The following is a 13,368-nucleotide window of genomic DNA, read 5'->3' as shown; positions in this document are numbered from 1 at the left end:
GTATGAATACATGTATATATACTTGTAAATGTATATATACATTTACACACACATACATAGGCACACACTCAGCTTAACATCACAGTGTTTTACTATCAATTCGGTATACAACACAGGAGGCTGAACTCTTGATGTGTTGTATCACAACCGACAATAAAGTGCAGTAAAAGTTAATGGTTTTGAGATAAGCTGTCCTTGGAGAAATGTAAAGATAGTTCAATGCTTCAGGTCAGACTTCTTTGATGACCTATAGTCACCACACTGTTGGGAAAACAAACACTGAATGCTACTTGAAAACGTGGCAAGGACAAAATTTCAATCATCTCTGCAAGATTCGCGTCACATTTTTCAATCTCACTTTCTCAACGAAGACAGATCTGACCTCCTTTTTGATTTATTATTAAAACAGCCACTCAACACCAATGTTGTGGTGACACACATCCCTTGCAAGAGATGTTTGTCGATCGTTCTTCAGAGCATATGGTCTTCAATGATAAAGGACTTGCAAATCTTAACAACAAACTCATTCCAATACTCCTCGCACTATACAGAATATCACGGTATTTCCTTTATGACAGTGCACAGGTAAGTACACTCCATGTAATACTCTGTAATATCTGAACACGATTTCCAAATTTGAGATATTGAAGCTATTATACTTTCTGACCGATGACAACAATCGTATCTTTATTCTTCTATCATAGCAACTCTACACTGAACAAAAGAAGCCCTTTTGAGTCAACGTGTCTACATCTCAGTGGCAATACTCCATATAGGCAGAGATAATTTTCGGGAGTGAGGAGAACACTGATATGAAGTCATCATCTTTAACAGCGTGCGTCGACGTACTTCAGTGCTTTTGCTACAAAAGTTGAGGAACATGTCGGCAGTTGATTTGGAGACTCTGATAAGTGTCACTTGCCTTGCAGGGTTTTCTCCAGGTTACACTCACAAGGGAGAATGCCCCCTCTGCTTGAAAAGTTGGGAAGGATTTGGTTTTGATTGAGAGGGACTGTGATAAATTATGTTAATTTAACTTATGCAAATTAAGATTTTTCACACTCTGTAACATAATTGCTTTGAGGTCAGATATATCAAGGTGAACCCAGGCAGAATGACTGGAGAACAGCGGTAGTGTTAAGGTAGTATGCGCCTCGAAAGTGAAAGACTAACTTTTGCTCAAAATTTCCTCCAGGAATCTTTCAACTATTCTCTTTCAAAAACAAGAATGAAAATTTGGGGTCACCGTGCAAACTTTGGTACTACAGACACAAATAACTTAAGATTTACCAATATTTGAAATTAACAATGGCTGCCACCCCTGTCTTAACTCTATGGAGATAAAATAAATTTTCGAATTTCGAAAAACTAAGCTGATGAAAAGTTTTCTTACACCAAGAGCTTTATAATGAACCCCCACAAGTGGTAGATCAGAAAAGAATTGTCAAAGTTTGAGGGTCCAAATATCTGTCCCGAAGCGTGCTCTACCTTAACTGGCTTATCACCTTTGACAAGATCACTGCAATTTTTTCCATACAACCTACAGATACTCTTAGTCCACTTCACTGTGTACACCTGAACCACGACAAACAAAAATCAACACAAATCACCATGACAACCCATTTCTCAATGCAAATGCATTTCAATTTCGCTCAAAGTTCAATGCAAAATCTACCCTGGTTGCACAAAATAGTGCAAAGATTCCCAAACAACAATAGACACAGATGAAACACAATGAGAGCACATGACAATGCTTTGGTTCATCTTCTATCATGGGAAAAGTTTTTTCAACTCACACTTGACAGGGCACAAATGGCAAGAAGCCTTTCAAAGTGGGTAATTTTGGAAGACTCTGTGATTAAATTAGAGTAATTCCGTCCACTTTGATTGTAGACTATTGTGACAGTAGAATCAGAGATAGATGTCGATGCATTCCCTTTCAACAGAACAAGTCAGCACTGACAGCATAGGCTATACCTTTCTGCCAGTCTTGAAGTACACATCCCAGTGCTGTTCTGATTTTCAAATTTCACATCTCACTGACACTACAGAGCAATTCAATGGGAAAAAGTCACTATCTTTATAAATCATTTCAGTTGCTTTTGTTTCATGTGAGCAGCTATTCATGTTGTTCTTCTCATTGAGACATGCGTCAGATCTCTACCACCCCCCCCCACCCCCCAGCTTATAGATACAGCAATAACTAATTTGATGACATATTTTGTGGTACATAACAGAAATTATGTCATCAGTCCATTTATGTATGCACATTGATTGACTGACAATTCAGCATGTTTCAGTGAGCAGAACATCATAGATAACTTCTCACATGAAACAAAACTCACCAAAATAGTTCGAAAAAATTGTGACTTTGTCCCTTTAAGACAAAGTGTTATCTCATGTCAATATAAATATACCAAAATCCCATATGCCAAACTTTCTCTGGTGATGAATTTCTTCTAACTTCAGCATAGAACGAGAATGAACTTTTACACCACATATGCTCCAAAGCCTAAGTAAACTCTACACTATTTCCGTAACATGAACAGAGAAAATAAAATTCTTTTCACGCAGAGGAATTTAGTTTCAACTTTTGGCATTTTCAGTTTGAAAACCTGACCTGACCTGACCTGACCCGTCCTGTTTAATTTATCAAACCCACTGTGACTTATTCTGAAACATCACCTCAAAGGTCATCCTCAGGTCATTGCAGTTTTTGTAAAAGATATGGATTTACAACTTTACCCCTTGCCAGACTTTTGACTCCATCCATTTGAAATAACACTATAAATGTGATAAGATCTTGTATATTTACAGTTCAACAAAGTTTCATCACATCACATGGGCTTCACAATAAACAAGACTTGGTTACGCTCACTCTGCATTTTGATGACCAGTGCAAGGATTATAAAACAGACTCTGTGATTGGTGAAAAACTCCATCAATAGGATATTACATAATGAAAATGCGATACTGTACAATTGCCCTTCGAGACACATCTCAGGATTGGCTACATCACAGCTAGATGACACACTGTACTATGGCATTGGTCACCATGCTGTGTTTAGTAATATCAGTGCTATCCAACATGTATCTTGTCACCCCTCAGCAAACGTGAAAACAATTGCATGCATGATCTAAGGGCTGACTTGGGTGTATGTGTAAACATATGCATGTATGGATGAGTGGATGGATGGATGGATGGATAGATGGATGGATGGATGGATGGATGGATGGATGTACACGTATCGGTATGTAGGTATGCATGTATGTATGTAGGTATGTATGTATGTGTGTGTGTGTATATGTATGTATGTATGTATGTATGTATGTATGCATGCATGCATGCATGCATGCATGTATGTATGTATGTATGTATGTCTGTATGTATGTATGTATGTATTTGTGTGTGTGTGTGTGTGTGTGTGTGTGTGTGTGTGAGTGAATGTACATATACCCTTAGTATGAATGTATATGTATGTGCATACATATTTAGGTCTATGCTGTGTGTACAGTAGGCAAGTGCCATAAGCTATTATAGAGCGATCTCAGCAGTTATGACAATATTATTTTCTATGGAAAATGACAGAAAAATTGCAGACAATAAGCCACGCCATCGGAATTATCACTCCTGTAAAATTGGTGATGGTAAAAAGTCTGAATTCTAATGAGAAAATGACAATTTTTCCAAACAGGAATATTTTATGCAAACATACAATTGTAATGACTAAATGATAACAGTCACATAGTCTGCAAGACCATTTCAGTGAAAGGATTCAAGCATGCCTGCCACAGATACACATTCTGTATTTCACTTTGAAATCATCCCTTTTTCTCTTACGATGTTACAGATAACAAGTACCAGACTGAAAATTGTTGAAAGAATTCTCAATTTTTGACTAACTTTGTGAATCCAACTACTTTTCTCAGGATCCATGTGATGCAATAAATGTCACAAGTCTAACCATTGATCTTAATTTTTGAAATATCAAACTTATTGGCAGCTGTTCTAAACTCAGATTTTCTCATTCTTTTGAGATGTCACTGGGTTAAATAAAAGTGCAAAAACGACTTGGTGAAAAGGTCTTTATTTTTATGAATATTTTCAACTCTTCCCTGAAATTCTCAGATTTCCATCAGTCAGTACAACTGAATGCACAAAATTCGATATCATTTTCAAAAGTGTGTCCATCTTTTTCCTCTGGTTGTCCAAACTCTCTCTGTAGTTTTGGTATGATTTTGGGGTTACAACGCCAAAACTATGGACAGGTTCCAGACAATTTCTCTAGGATCCACTCAAATGGATTCTGGAAAGCACAGGAAGGGTTTGGTGCAGGATTCTTTACAAGTGCGTGGGAGGAACAAAAAATGCAAGGCAAATAGTTGCTGACATATGCCTTATTCCAACAACGTGTTTGGAAGATAGCCGTGTAACTTGAACCCTCCTTAGAACTCACAGTTCTAGTCATAAACTATGCAGAACTTAACTCCATTAGTTATACAGACAAACTTTGGTCCAATTGAGCTGTATGTAACACTGGTTGAATCCATCCATACAAGAATTGTGGTGGCACGGTATATTGTAAAACCTTTTTAAGTCCATAACTGCTGATGTTGCAGCCACCAGCATGCTTATATTATATCCTAGATTAATTTTTAAACTGTCGAGTAAAAAGTATAATAGCTCTCCCCATGGGATCATACATAACCTTTTAACAACCTTTGTGGGAGGGGATATAGTTTCTCCATTATCTGTTGCAATGCAAAGTAATCTACCATATTCATGTACCAAATGAATGAAAAAGTTCAATGGATCTTTCCATTAACATTGAAAACTTTCATTTATGATACAGAGCTACCATTTCAATAAACTCTCAACCAATTTTCTCTTCCGTACTGCGTAGAAACAGTTGATGTTTGTCCTGTTTCCATGATTCAAGTTCCTTTCCTGGGTTTCATATATATCACTGGCAGCGGTATCTCTAGGATGTTGACCTATGACCTGTGGGGGCGGCCGAAATATTTGACCGTGAGAGATATACCTTTGCAAAACACAAACCATACACAAGTACAGATATGCTGTAAACCGGTGTAGAATGCATCTTTTGAAAGAAAAAAGCTTTCCCACTTCGATTAAAGAGGGAGAGAAGAATTTCAGAATTCCTGGGTATTCAGCTTCTGCCTACCGGGTAGAAAAGTCGGAATTCGAAAAAATGCTGAAAGATAAATATTCAACATTCTTGTCAATATTACATCATGACGCCGTGGAAATATTTACAGTTTCATGGTCAGCCATCCACATGATAATCCAGCTGAGATACGTTCTTCTGAAATCCTTCTATGACACAGTGGTTTGACTGCCTAAACCTAACTTTTATCCTGAAGATATTTAATCTTTGTCATGATACATGATGGTATAACGGAATAGCCGGAAAGCCCATGGAATTTGATAAAATTATCTCAGGGATTAACTAAGATTCGATCACCAAAGGGATGATCAAATACATACACAATGTGGTAAAATTTTCAAATCACTGATTTTTTTCCCCTTTTGAAGATTTGATTGAAAAATTTATCCCTGATGTTTCCTTTCTTAAAATTATCAGAGGACAAACCTGTCTCTGTTTGAGGAAGTCAAAACGTCTCTGAAATCTGTCAAACAAGCGTTTTGGATGGAAGAAAATTCTGGCTTCCTTGATAATGTCTACGGAATGGAACAACAAGGGCAGCCATTTGCAATCAGTTCAATTGTTTATTCAGCGCCACTGGACAAATGCTGGAGTCACAGGTGTAATTTGCAGTAGTCAATTAAATATCCTGAAGGGATAAATTCAATCAATCTGATCGCAATTGTAGGTTTTTACTAAAATATGGCAAGACGAGTGCACCATTGGCTGGAAATTGACAAAAATGTGTCTGTGTTTTATGTGTTTATTTCTCCATGATATGGTCAGAGGCTTAAATGAGATTGTTTTTTAGTTTTCATCTTTAATACAGAGTACTATTTTTTTAGATATTCTAGCTCTTGTAATTTCAAAAAGCGTTGCAAAAAAATTTTTGTTCAGAAAACATTTAATTTTTTTAAATTAACGATAACAACTAGTACTAAAACCTAATTTTGAACTAACCAAATCAGTAGAGTTGTAGGAACCAATTCTTGGTGGTTAACGAAGGTTTATCCTATAAGCAGAAACTCTCTCACTGTTCCAAATTAGGATATACAGTAAGAAATTTAACATGATTATATTTTGAAATGTGCAAATAATACATGCTAGTTTAGCCTATTCACTATCAATTCCCTATCAACAGGTCCACAATCACCACTGATAATTATGGATTTGGGCCAAACCACGGTGGTGAAAGGGCTACCAGATTTTGATACATTCCCATTGTTTCAACGGAATGATCGACCTATCTATGGGGAAATGGGGATGGAAGAGTTACATGCCTGTTTTCGAAGTTCCCAATTTTCTGCAATACATGGAAAAGTTACAACAGTCACATCAAACAAATTTGAAAGGGTTTGAATTTGATTTGGTCGCAGAAGATTCCATCATGATCAACAATGGTGTCTACATTCCAACAAACTTATAAGAAATTCGTAGGACTGCATTGGGTCCAGTTGGAATGCATGGTTTCACACAAGTGCACAGCTATTGCAATCTCTGGTGGTCCTGAATACACTGGAGCCATGACATACATGCAAAAACCCACAGGAAAACACCACTTAAAATTTCTTAAAATCATTCAGCTCGCTTACAACTAACTCTATAGTCAGTCCAGTAGCCAAAAGCACATGCATTGATCTCAGTGTGTCCTCAACGCATTCCCAAACTGCCAGGCATTTCACTACCCTCATATATCATCTGAACAACTATTTGTGATGTAAGGTCAAACTAAACAGTAATCCAGCCTGGTAGTTGATGTCAAATTAATTACACACACTCTTTGCCGTTCCTACAAATCCAGATATACAACACCATGTGTACGATAACATTCAACTGTGCACATATAACGTACATTGTTCTGACAGTTTTTGACATCTGCATATTTTCAATAGCCATAAGTCTGAAGAACTCGCCTCGCAGTAATCCTGTTGGCTAGTGTTTTAAACAGGTTGTACATTTAAGTATTAAACCCTACATTATAAGTTTTTATTTTACTGATTGTGTCTGTGAGCTTTCATTTCAAAAGTCGAGCTCTCTGAAGGAGTGTAATTTTGTGATTAGATATTTTTTCTAAAACTCAGATTTGATGTGCCAAAAGTGACCAAACATTCTCTCCTGACAAGAATACTTTTGGGAGTAGATTTATTCCTTCATAATTTTCAAAATTCAGAGCTTGTCTGTAACTTACTCAAGCGTAGCTACATTTTAGGTGTCAAGATTTTCAACATTCTATAGGACAGATGCATGACAATTTAGGAGAATATAGTTCACCGTGACTGCAGCTTTTCAATAGTACATTGTTGGAACACCTTCTATCATACAAGCCCTGTGGCCATTCGGACCATTCATGTTGATAAACAATACTACCGGTAGCATTAAGTGCAACTGAACCTGCCATGAAAATGTGAATGTCACAGAAACTGACGACGGAAATGGCCATCAGTCAGCCAATGACAACTATTTCACTGACAAGAACTGCTCGATTCCACGTGATATTTGAGGAAATCGTTCAAGACGTACCTTCGCCACATCTGACCAGAACACGCAGGTCGGCCATGAATGAGAAGAAAATACCAGTGGTTTCATTCACAGGGCAAAAGAGAAAGCAAACGCATTCTTTAAATACACACCTTGATGTATCACAGAGGGAAATACCGATTCTTACACTGCAATTTCTATTCACGGCCAGTGTCATCATTCATCCTAGCTTCACCTTTGTTGAATATGAACAAAGATCAGAACTGAAAGGTACTCCTCATTTTTTTTATCTTGTTTTTTTCTTTATTCTCAATGACAATATTATTTGTTCATTCTCACACTGGTGCTCTACTGGGACCAAATTCCTGACAGCAGAGAGAGTTCTCTTTACAAAGGATAATGGGTCTAAACGGAGCTTTTAGTGGCTGTATCCTTGGACATTTTGTCATGGTATGGTGTTTTAAGTAATAGAAAAGTGTCAGGGTTTTTTCTCAAAAGATGTGTCTGTGTATGGAGATGCAAAATTGATTTCAGTGTGAGAGTCATGGCCTTTTCAAGGGTCGACTGCCAAAGCCTGGGCTGTGTTCCAGTCAAAAGGTATTGTCTCCGTGAATAAACAACATAATTGTACGTCAACCCCTCTGATCTATTGGCAGGATGCACTGAACCCCTCTGATCTATTGGCAGGATGCGCTGGGTTTCTCCAAAGATCTTTCAGACGAACAACTAAACTAAAAGTACATGTGGCATGAACCACACCACAAAGGAGAGAGCGGATAATTCAAAGAGGCAGAATTTGTAGATTTGTTTATCGAAGCTCCTATTTGCCTATTCCTTTAGGATTCAGTGCAAGAATGTTACTATAATTGTATAAAAGCTCTTCACTGACAAGTCTAATAAGACCAAGGCAGAAAGAGTCAGGAAAATAGTAGCATGTACTTACTTGGTGATTCAAATTTCATGTTAAAGTAGAACACGATATTTAGACTGAAACTTTTGCAATTCTTTTCTGACCTACCTCTTGTGGGGTTCATTTTAAAGCTTTGATGTAAGAAAACTTTTTACCATCTTAGTTTTTTGAAAATGGATTTTTATTCTTGATTTTGAAAGAGAATTGATGAAAGATTCCTCGAGGAAAGTTTGAGCAAAAGTTTAAATCTTTCACTTTCCAGGCGTATACTACCTTAAACGGCAGGAGTCCTTTCAAAATTACTGAATCGGCACATTTTTCTTCATTGGTAGATAAACTGTACAATGGTTGATTGTTGGTGATACTGAGGTCTATGGGGGTGAATCGAAACTTTACAGATATACAAATATGTTGCCATTTTAATTATTACTCATACATACATGCACATAGCAGACAAACTTCCCCCAAAATGAAAAAGTTCAAAAGATTTTACGTTTTTACAGGAAAAATGAAATTTCATACAGCTACATAAACATGCAAATTATAGTGCGAAAATAGCAAGCAAGCAATGTATTTTGACAGTTATGAACAGAAAATCTGTCTTTTGTCAAACAGCACCTTTGCATACTATCCATGGCCTAAAGTCGTGATTGGTGTCTTGAAAAGTAGGACAGCTATCATATTGGTATCGTCAGCATTTTCAAGGGAGGTTTATTCCATTTAAATATGTGGAAAATTATTTTAGATATTTGGAACTTGAGAGTAAAAATCTGCCCTTTGTTACATTACCGATGAATCACATAGCTATCATTCACAAATTCTTGGGAAAAATAGTGCCAGACCATGACATTGTTAATATCAAGTCATTTTGCCAGACATCTTGCAGTGACTTAAACATAAAGATTACATTTGATAAAAACAAGATAACATGACCTTACACAAGATGGTCATCAAAACATACACACAGTTGCACAGCTGCGGACTTATTTCTCCAAGAACAGAGTATGAAAGTCGCTCAGCAACACTCAAATACAACATCAATGACATTTTGAAAATAGTTCCAGGCACATCAAAAGTAGTTCCGGTCATTTGATAGTTCCTTAATTTCTCTGGTGATTTGACTCAGATTATATACAAATTGAAAAGTTTAATATGACAGAATGGTCACAAGTGGTGATTGATGGAGATAATTTCCTGTCTCATGCCTGTTAAAACTATGTGAAGCAAAAAAATATCTATGATCATATAATCAGTCTTATTATAAAACAGTTGCCATTTTACTGTGTCAAATAACAAAAGGAAAGTCTATGGAATACATGTTGCTCCCTGAAGATTTCCATTGTGTGTCTTTCTGTCCAGAAACTGTTACATAAAACTAATAATGCATGCCCTATGAAAATCAATTTATATAACAATGAAGACCGAGTCATAAAAACTCAGATACAATCTGTGATTAACAGAGGGACATGAAAATGGGATTCAATGATTGATTTACAGTTGTTTCAATCCAACCAAGATGTATTTTTGTTTCAGTCTAAACTACAAGCTGACAATAGCAGGAGAAGGTTTGTATTTCCAATAATAAAATTACATGAGTTTTGAAGTTGGAATGATTATGAGCCAGCCTTTGGGGTCATAGAAAACTGACAATGGCCAAACCCTTTACTGTTTAAAAGATACTTTTCACAGTTTTTTTCTACAAGGTAAAAATCACTGACAGACAAATATTTCTCATAATGCCTACCAACCCTATTTCCCTTACAAAATAATCATAAATGAATTCACAATGTCAAACTTATCAGTTTTAACATCCTGTGGAAATTTGATGCACATGCATGAATTTGCAAATCTTCTTCAGTAACTCATATGCATTACTTACCACTACTGATATTTTGGCACATTTTTTTATAAACCATCTACATTCACAAAGGTGAGTTTTCAACGCCAGTTCACAAATTCCTCTTTTCACAATGTGACCTTCGGTACTTTTCCAGATTACAAAATCAAAACTGGAAACAATACCACTACTGTATTCATACCACACATCAGACTCAAGATTGTCATTTTAATCATTTCAAAGTAATGACAACTGAAGGGACTTAACATTCCGCTGATCCAGCATTGGCATTTTTTTCTGCCGTGATTTATGGAGTTTCGAGCAGTTACAAATGAGGAGATGGCTGCATAAATCTTACTGTGAGTACCTGTGTTTGTAGGTGTGTAAAAGGTTAGACAGTTCTCTGTATTTGCTGTACACTACACCTTTGACCCACTCTTTTAATTTACATCTATGACATCAGTATGCTGCACCCTGTCCTCTTATCAGCTCTATATTGTGTTTCTGAAACTTGCTACGTCTAATCTGATCGATGATATTGTTTCCTGTTTTAACAATAGGAGGACATTTCTGCGGAGGTGGACACTCCAAAAAGAAGCCGACACTTAACATCAATCAACCACTTTAAAATGAACAGCATCATGCATCATGTGTCATCAAAATCTACTAATCATGGATATTGTGGCTGTAAACTTTGAGAACATAATAATTCTGATGTTATATAATCCATGATAAACTTGATCAGGACATTTTTTAAACTCTGACTTTACAAACACAATGTTATCACAACATTAGGATAAATAATCATGAGTTAAACATTTTTTTAGATTCATATATTGACCTATTGTTTTACCATCACATTTCTGCAGAAAAGCACAGAGTTCACGGTTTGTCTTTTGCATAAAGTCATATTTTGCAGCAAATAGTACAACATGAAAACTCTGAACTGCATGCATTGCTGCTTAATTCTGATTTCATGACAGAAGTTCAGGGTCAATTTTTGCCAAGTCATCATTTGATACACCCCTCTTTGTTCTGGTGATACGGCGATATCAAACACCGGATACCTGTGCAACACGCTTCATCCCACATACGATATATTTCTGCACAATTCTCTCAAAAGTTTCACAATGCTTCACAATTCAAACAAGAATCAAACAGTCACATTCTCACCTCTGGCAAGGTGAAATATTTGGCGTGTTTCGACAGATTTACTGGGGTCAAAATTTACCACCAAATGCATTACAGACTTCCGGCTCAAAGTGATACAGCTTTCAACAAAGTTGTCAGTTCTCAGGTCAACGAACTGCGATACCTATCAACTGCACTTAGGGGCCATCTCTAACACTTCACTGGACCACTTAAGCATGAATATTTCATCAAATGAAAAATGTTCAATTTTATGAGGGCAAATCGAAAAATATGCAATATTTTATAGGACTATTAGTAATTATTCATCACTTTTTGGAGATGTCATTTAAATACGTGAGTATGTATATCATATTTAGTATACATGTTTGCACCAAAATATTTTTTCATTGCCAGGGAAAGCGTGACTATAATATAGTGACATATTGCATTTACATAATCAGCACTCTATTGCTACACGATTCATACATACTTGTAACATATAAATGTACTTAGAAAGGTACAAGTGTTACTAGAAGACGACCTTTTGAAATAAATCTGTGTTCACAGTCAGTGAATTAACAGTTCAGATACTCTTTGAGTGTGTTTGAGAGTTTTGGAGAGTTCCCTAAGTCTGCTCAGCATGTAGTTGTGCTGGTAAATTGACCACAGTGTTCTGTCGACTCCTCACTGCGTCTTGCAATGCAGTTTCAATGTTATCGCCATTATTAGGCAATCAAGAAAGAGTTCCAGACACAGTGAGGACAAATTGCTATGTAATTTTTAATTCAACACCACAGAGTCTTCTTGTCAATGAACAGCTGGGTGACAATTACTGACTGCACTTGAATTTCCTGTGACACCAATTTCTCCACTCGTGCTCCAACACCATCTGTCTGTCTTATGAAGAAACTGCATCAAGAAGAATCCACAAGAACTACAGTAGTTCAGACTTGGAATTTCGACATTCAGATAAACAACGTCTGGATCTCGCACACATTCGTATATATTACAACTGACAGGAATCATTGCCAATGAAACCACAAAAAGAGTATATTCGAACTTTTGTCGGTCTGATCATACAAGTAGGGTAGTTATTTGGCACCAAACCTTCCTGGTAAAATCAGAAAAATATCTCCAAGTTCAACATTTAACCTATTGAGTGCTGTAAATTTTCCAATCAAAAATTCGGTGCAAAATTTTTACCAATTTTACAAATTGTTTTGACAATTTTTGACCAAATGAGCAACACTTTTCAGTTGCTACAGTTTTGATCAAAATTTGGAGGGGAAAATTGAGAAAAACTGTCTCAGTTACATTTTATGAAGGCAAAAAACAAACTTTGGTATTCAACAGGCTAAACAGCCTCTTTAACATCAAATTTAAACCAACATAGACAACACATTTCTCGGAAAATTTTACACAACTTCTACACAATTCCACATCTTTGTCCCGGTTTCTTTTCTCTTTTTATACTTTGCTGACAAATTAGAGTAAAGGACAATCACAAGACGGTCAAATAACTCCGTCAGTTGCGATGACTTCACAACAATCTAGAGTTACAGATTTCTCTGTCACCATAAGTGTCAGATTTAGAATCTGACTGGAGTTCAGGGTACAGCCACGCTGTCAGGGAAGAGATACTGTTTTACAAAGATTTGGTAATTACAGTGATTTCCTGACAAAGATTAGCAAAGTGTGTCGCAGTGGGTTAGGTTACACTGCGTGAGAGAGATCTTTTTTCTGTTGTGTGCAAATGGTTTTGGACTTATAGGCCCCAGCAGTTGGGCCAGGAACAAAGCAGCCTCGAGATATTGCGTCAGATTTGGGGAAGAGAAAGTTATTGT

At 36.6% G+C, this 13,368-nt stretch overlaps 1 protein-coding gene across 5 annotated transcripts in view; it reads right to left on the bottom strand.

Annotated features, from left to right (window-relative positions):
• LOC139143592 (mitogen-activated protein kinase kinase kinase 3-like) overlaps positions 1-13,368 on the bottom strand; it is an 85,573-nt gene that overhangs the window by 22,015 nt on the left and 50,190 nt on the right. The gene's annotated exons all lie outside the window — the stretch shown is intronic.

Source organism: Ptychodera flava, chromosome 11 (genome assembly GCF_041260155.1).
Source record: "Ptychodera flava strain L36383 chromosome 11, AS_Pfla_20210202, whole genome shotgun sequence".
Classification (NCBI taxonomy): Eukaryota; Metazoa; Hemichordata; class Enteropneusta; family Ptychoderidae; genus Ptychodera; species Ptychodera flava.
Note: the sequence above shows the minus strand (reverse complement) of the source record. Positions and strands in the feature narration are given on the sequence as shown.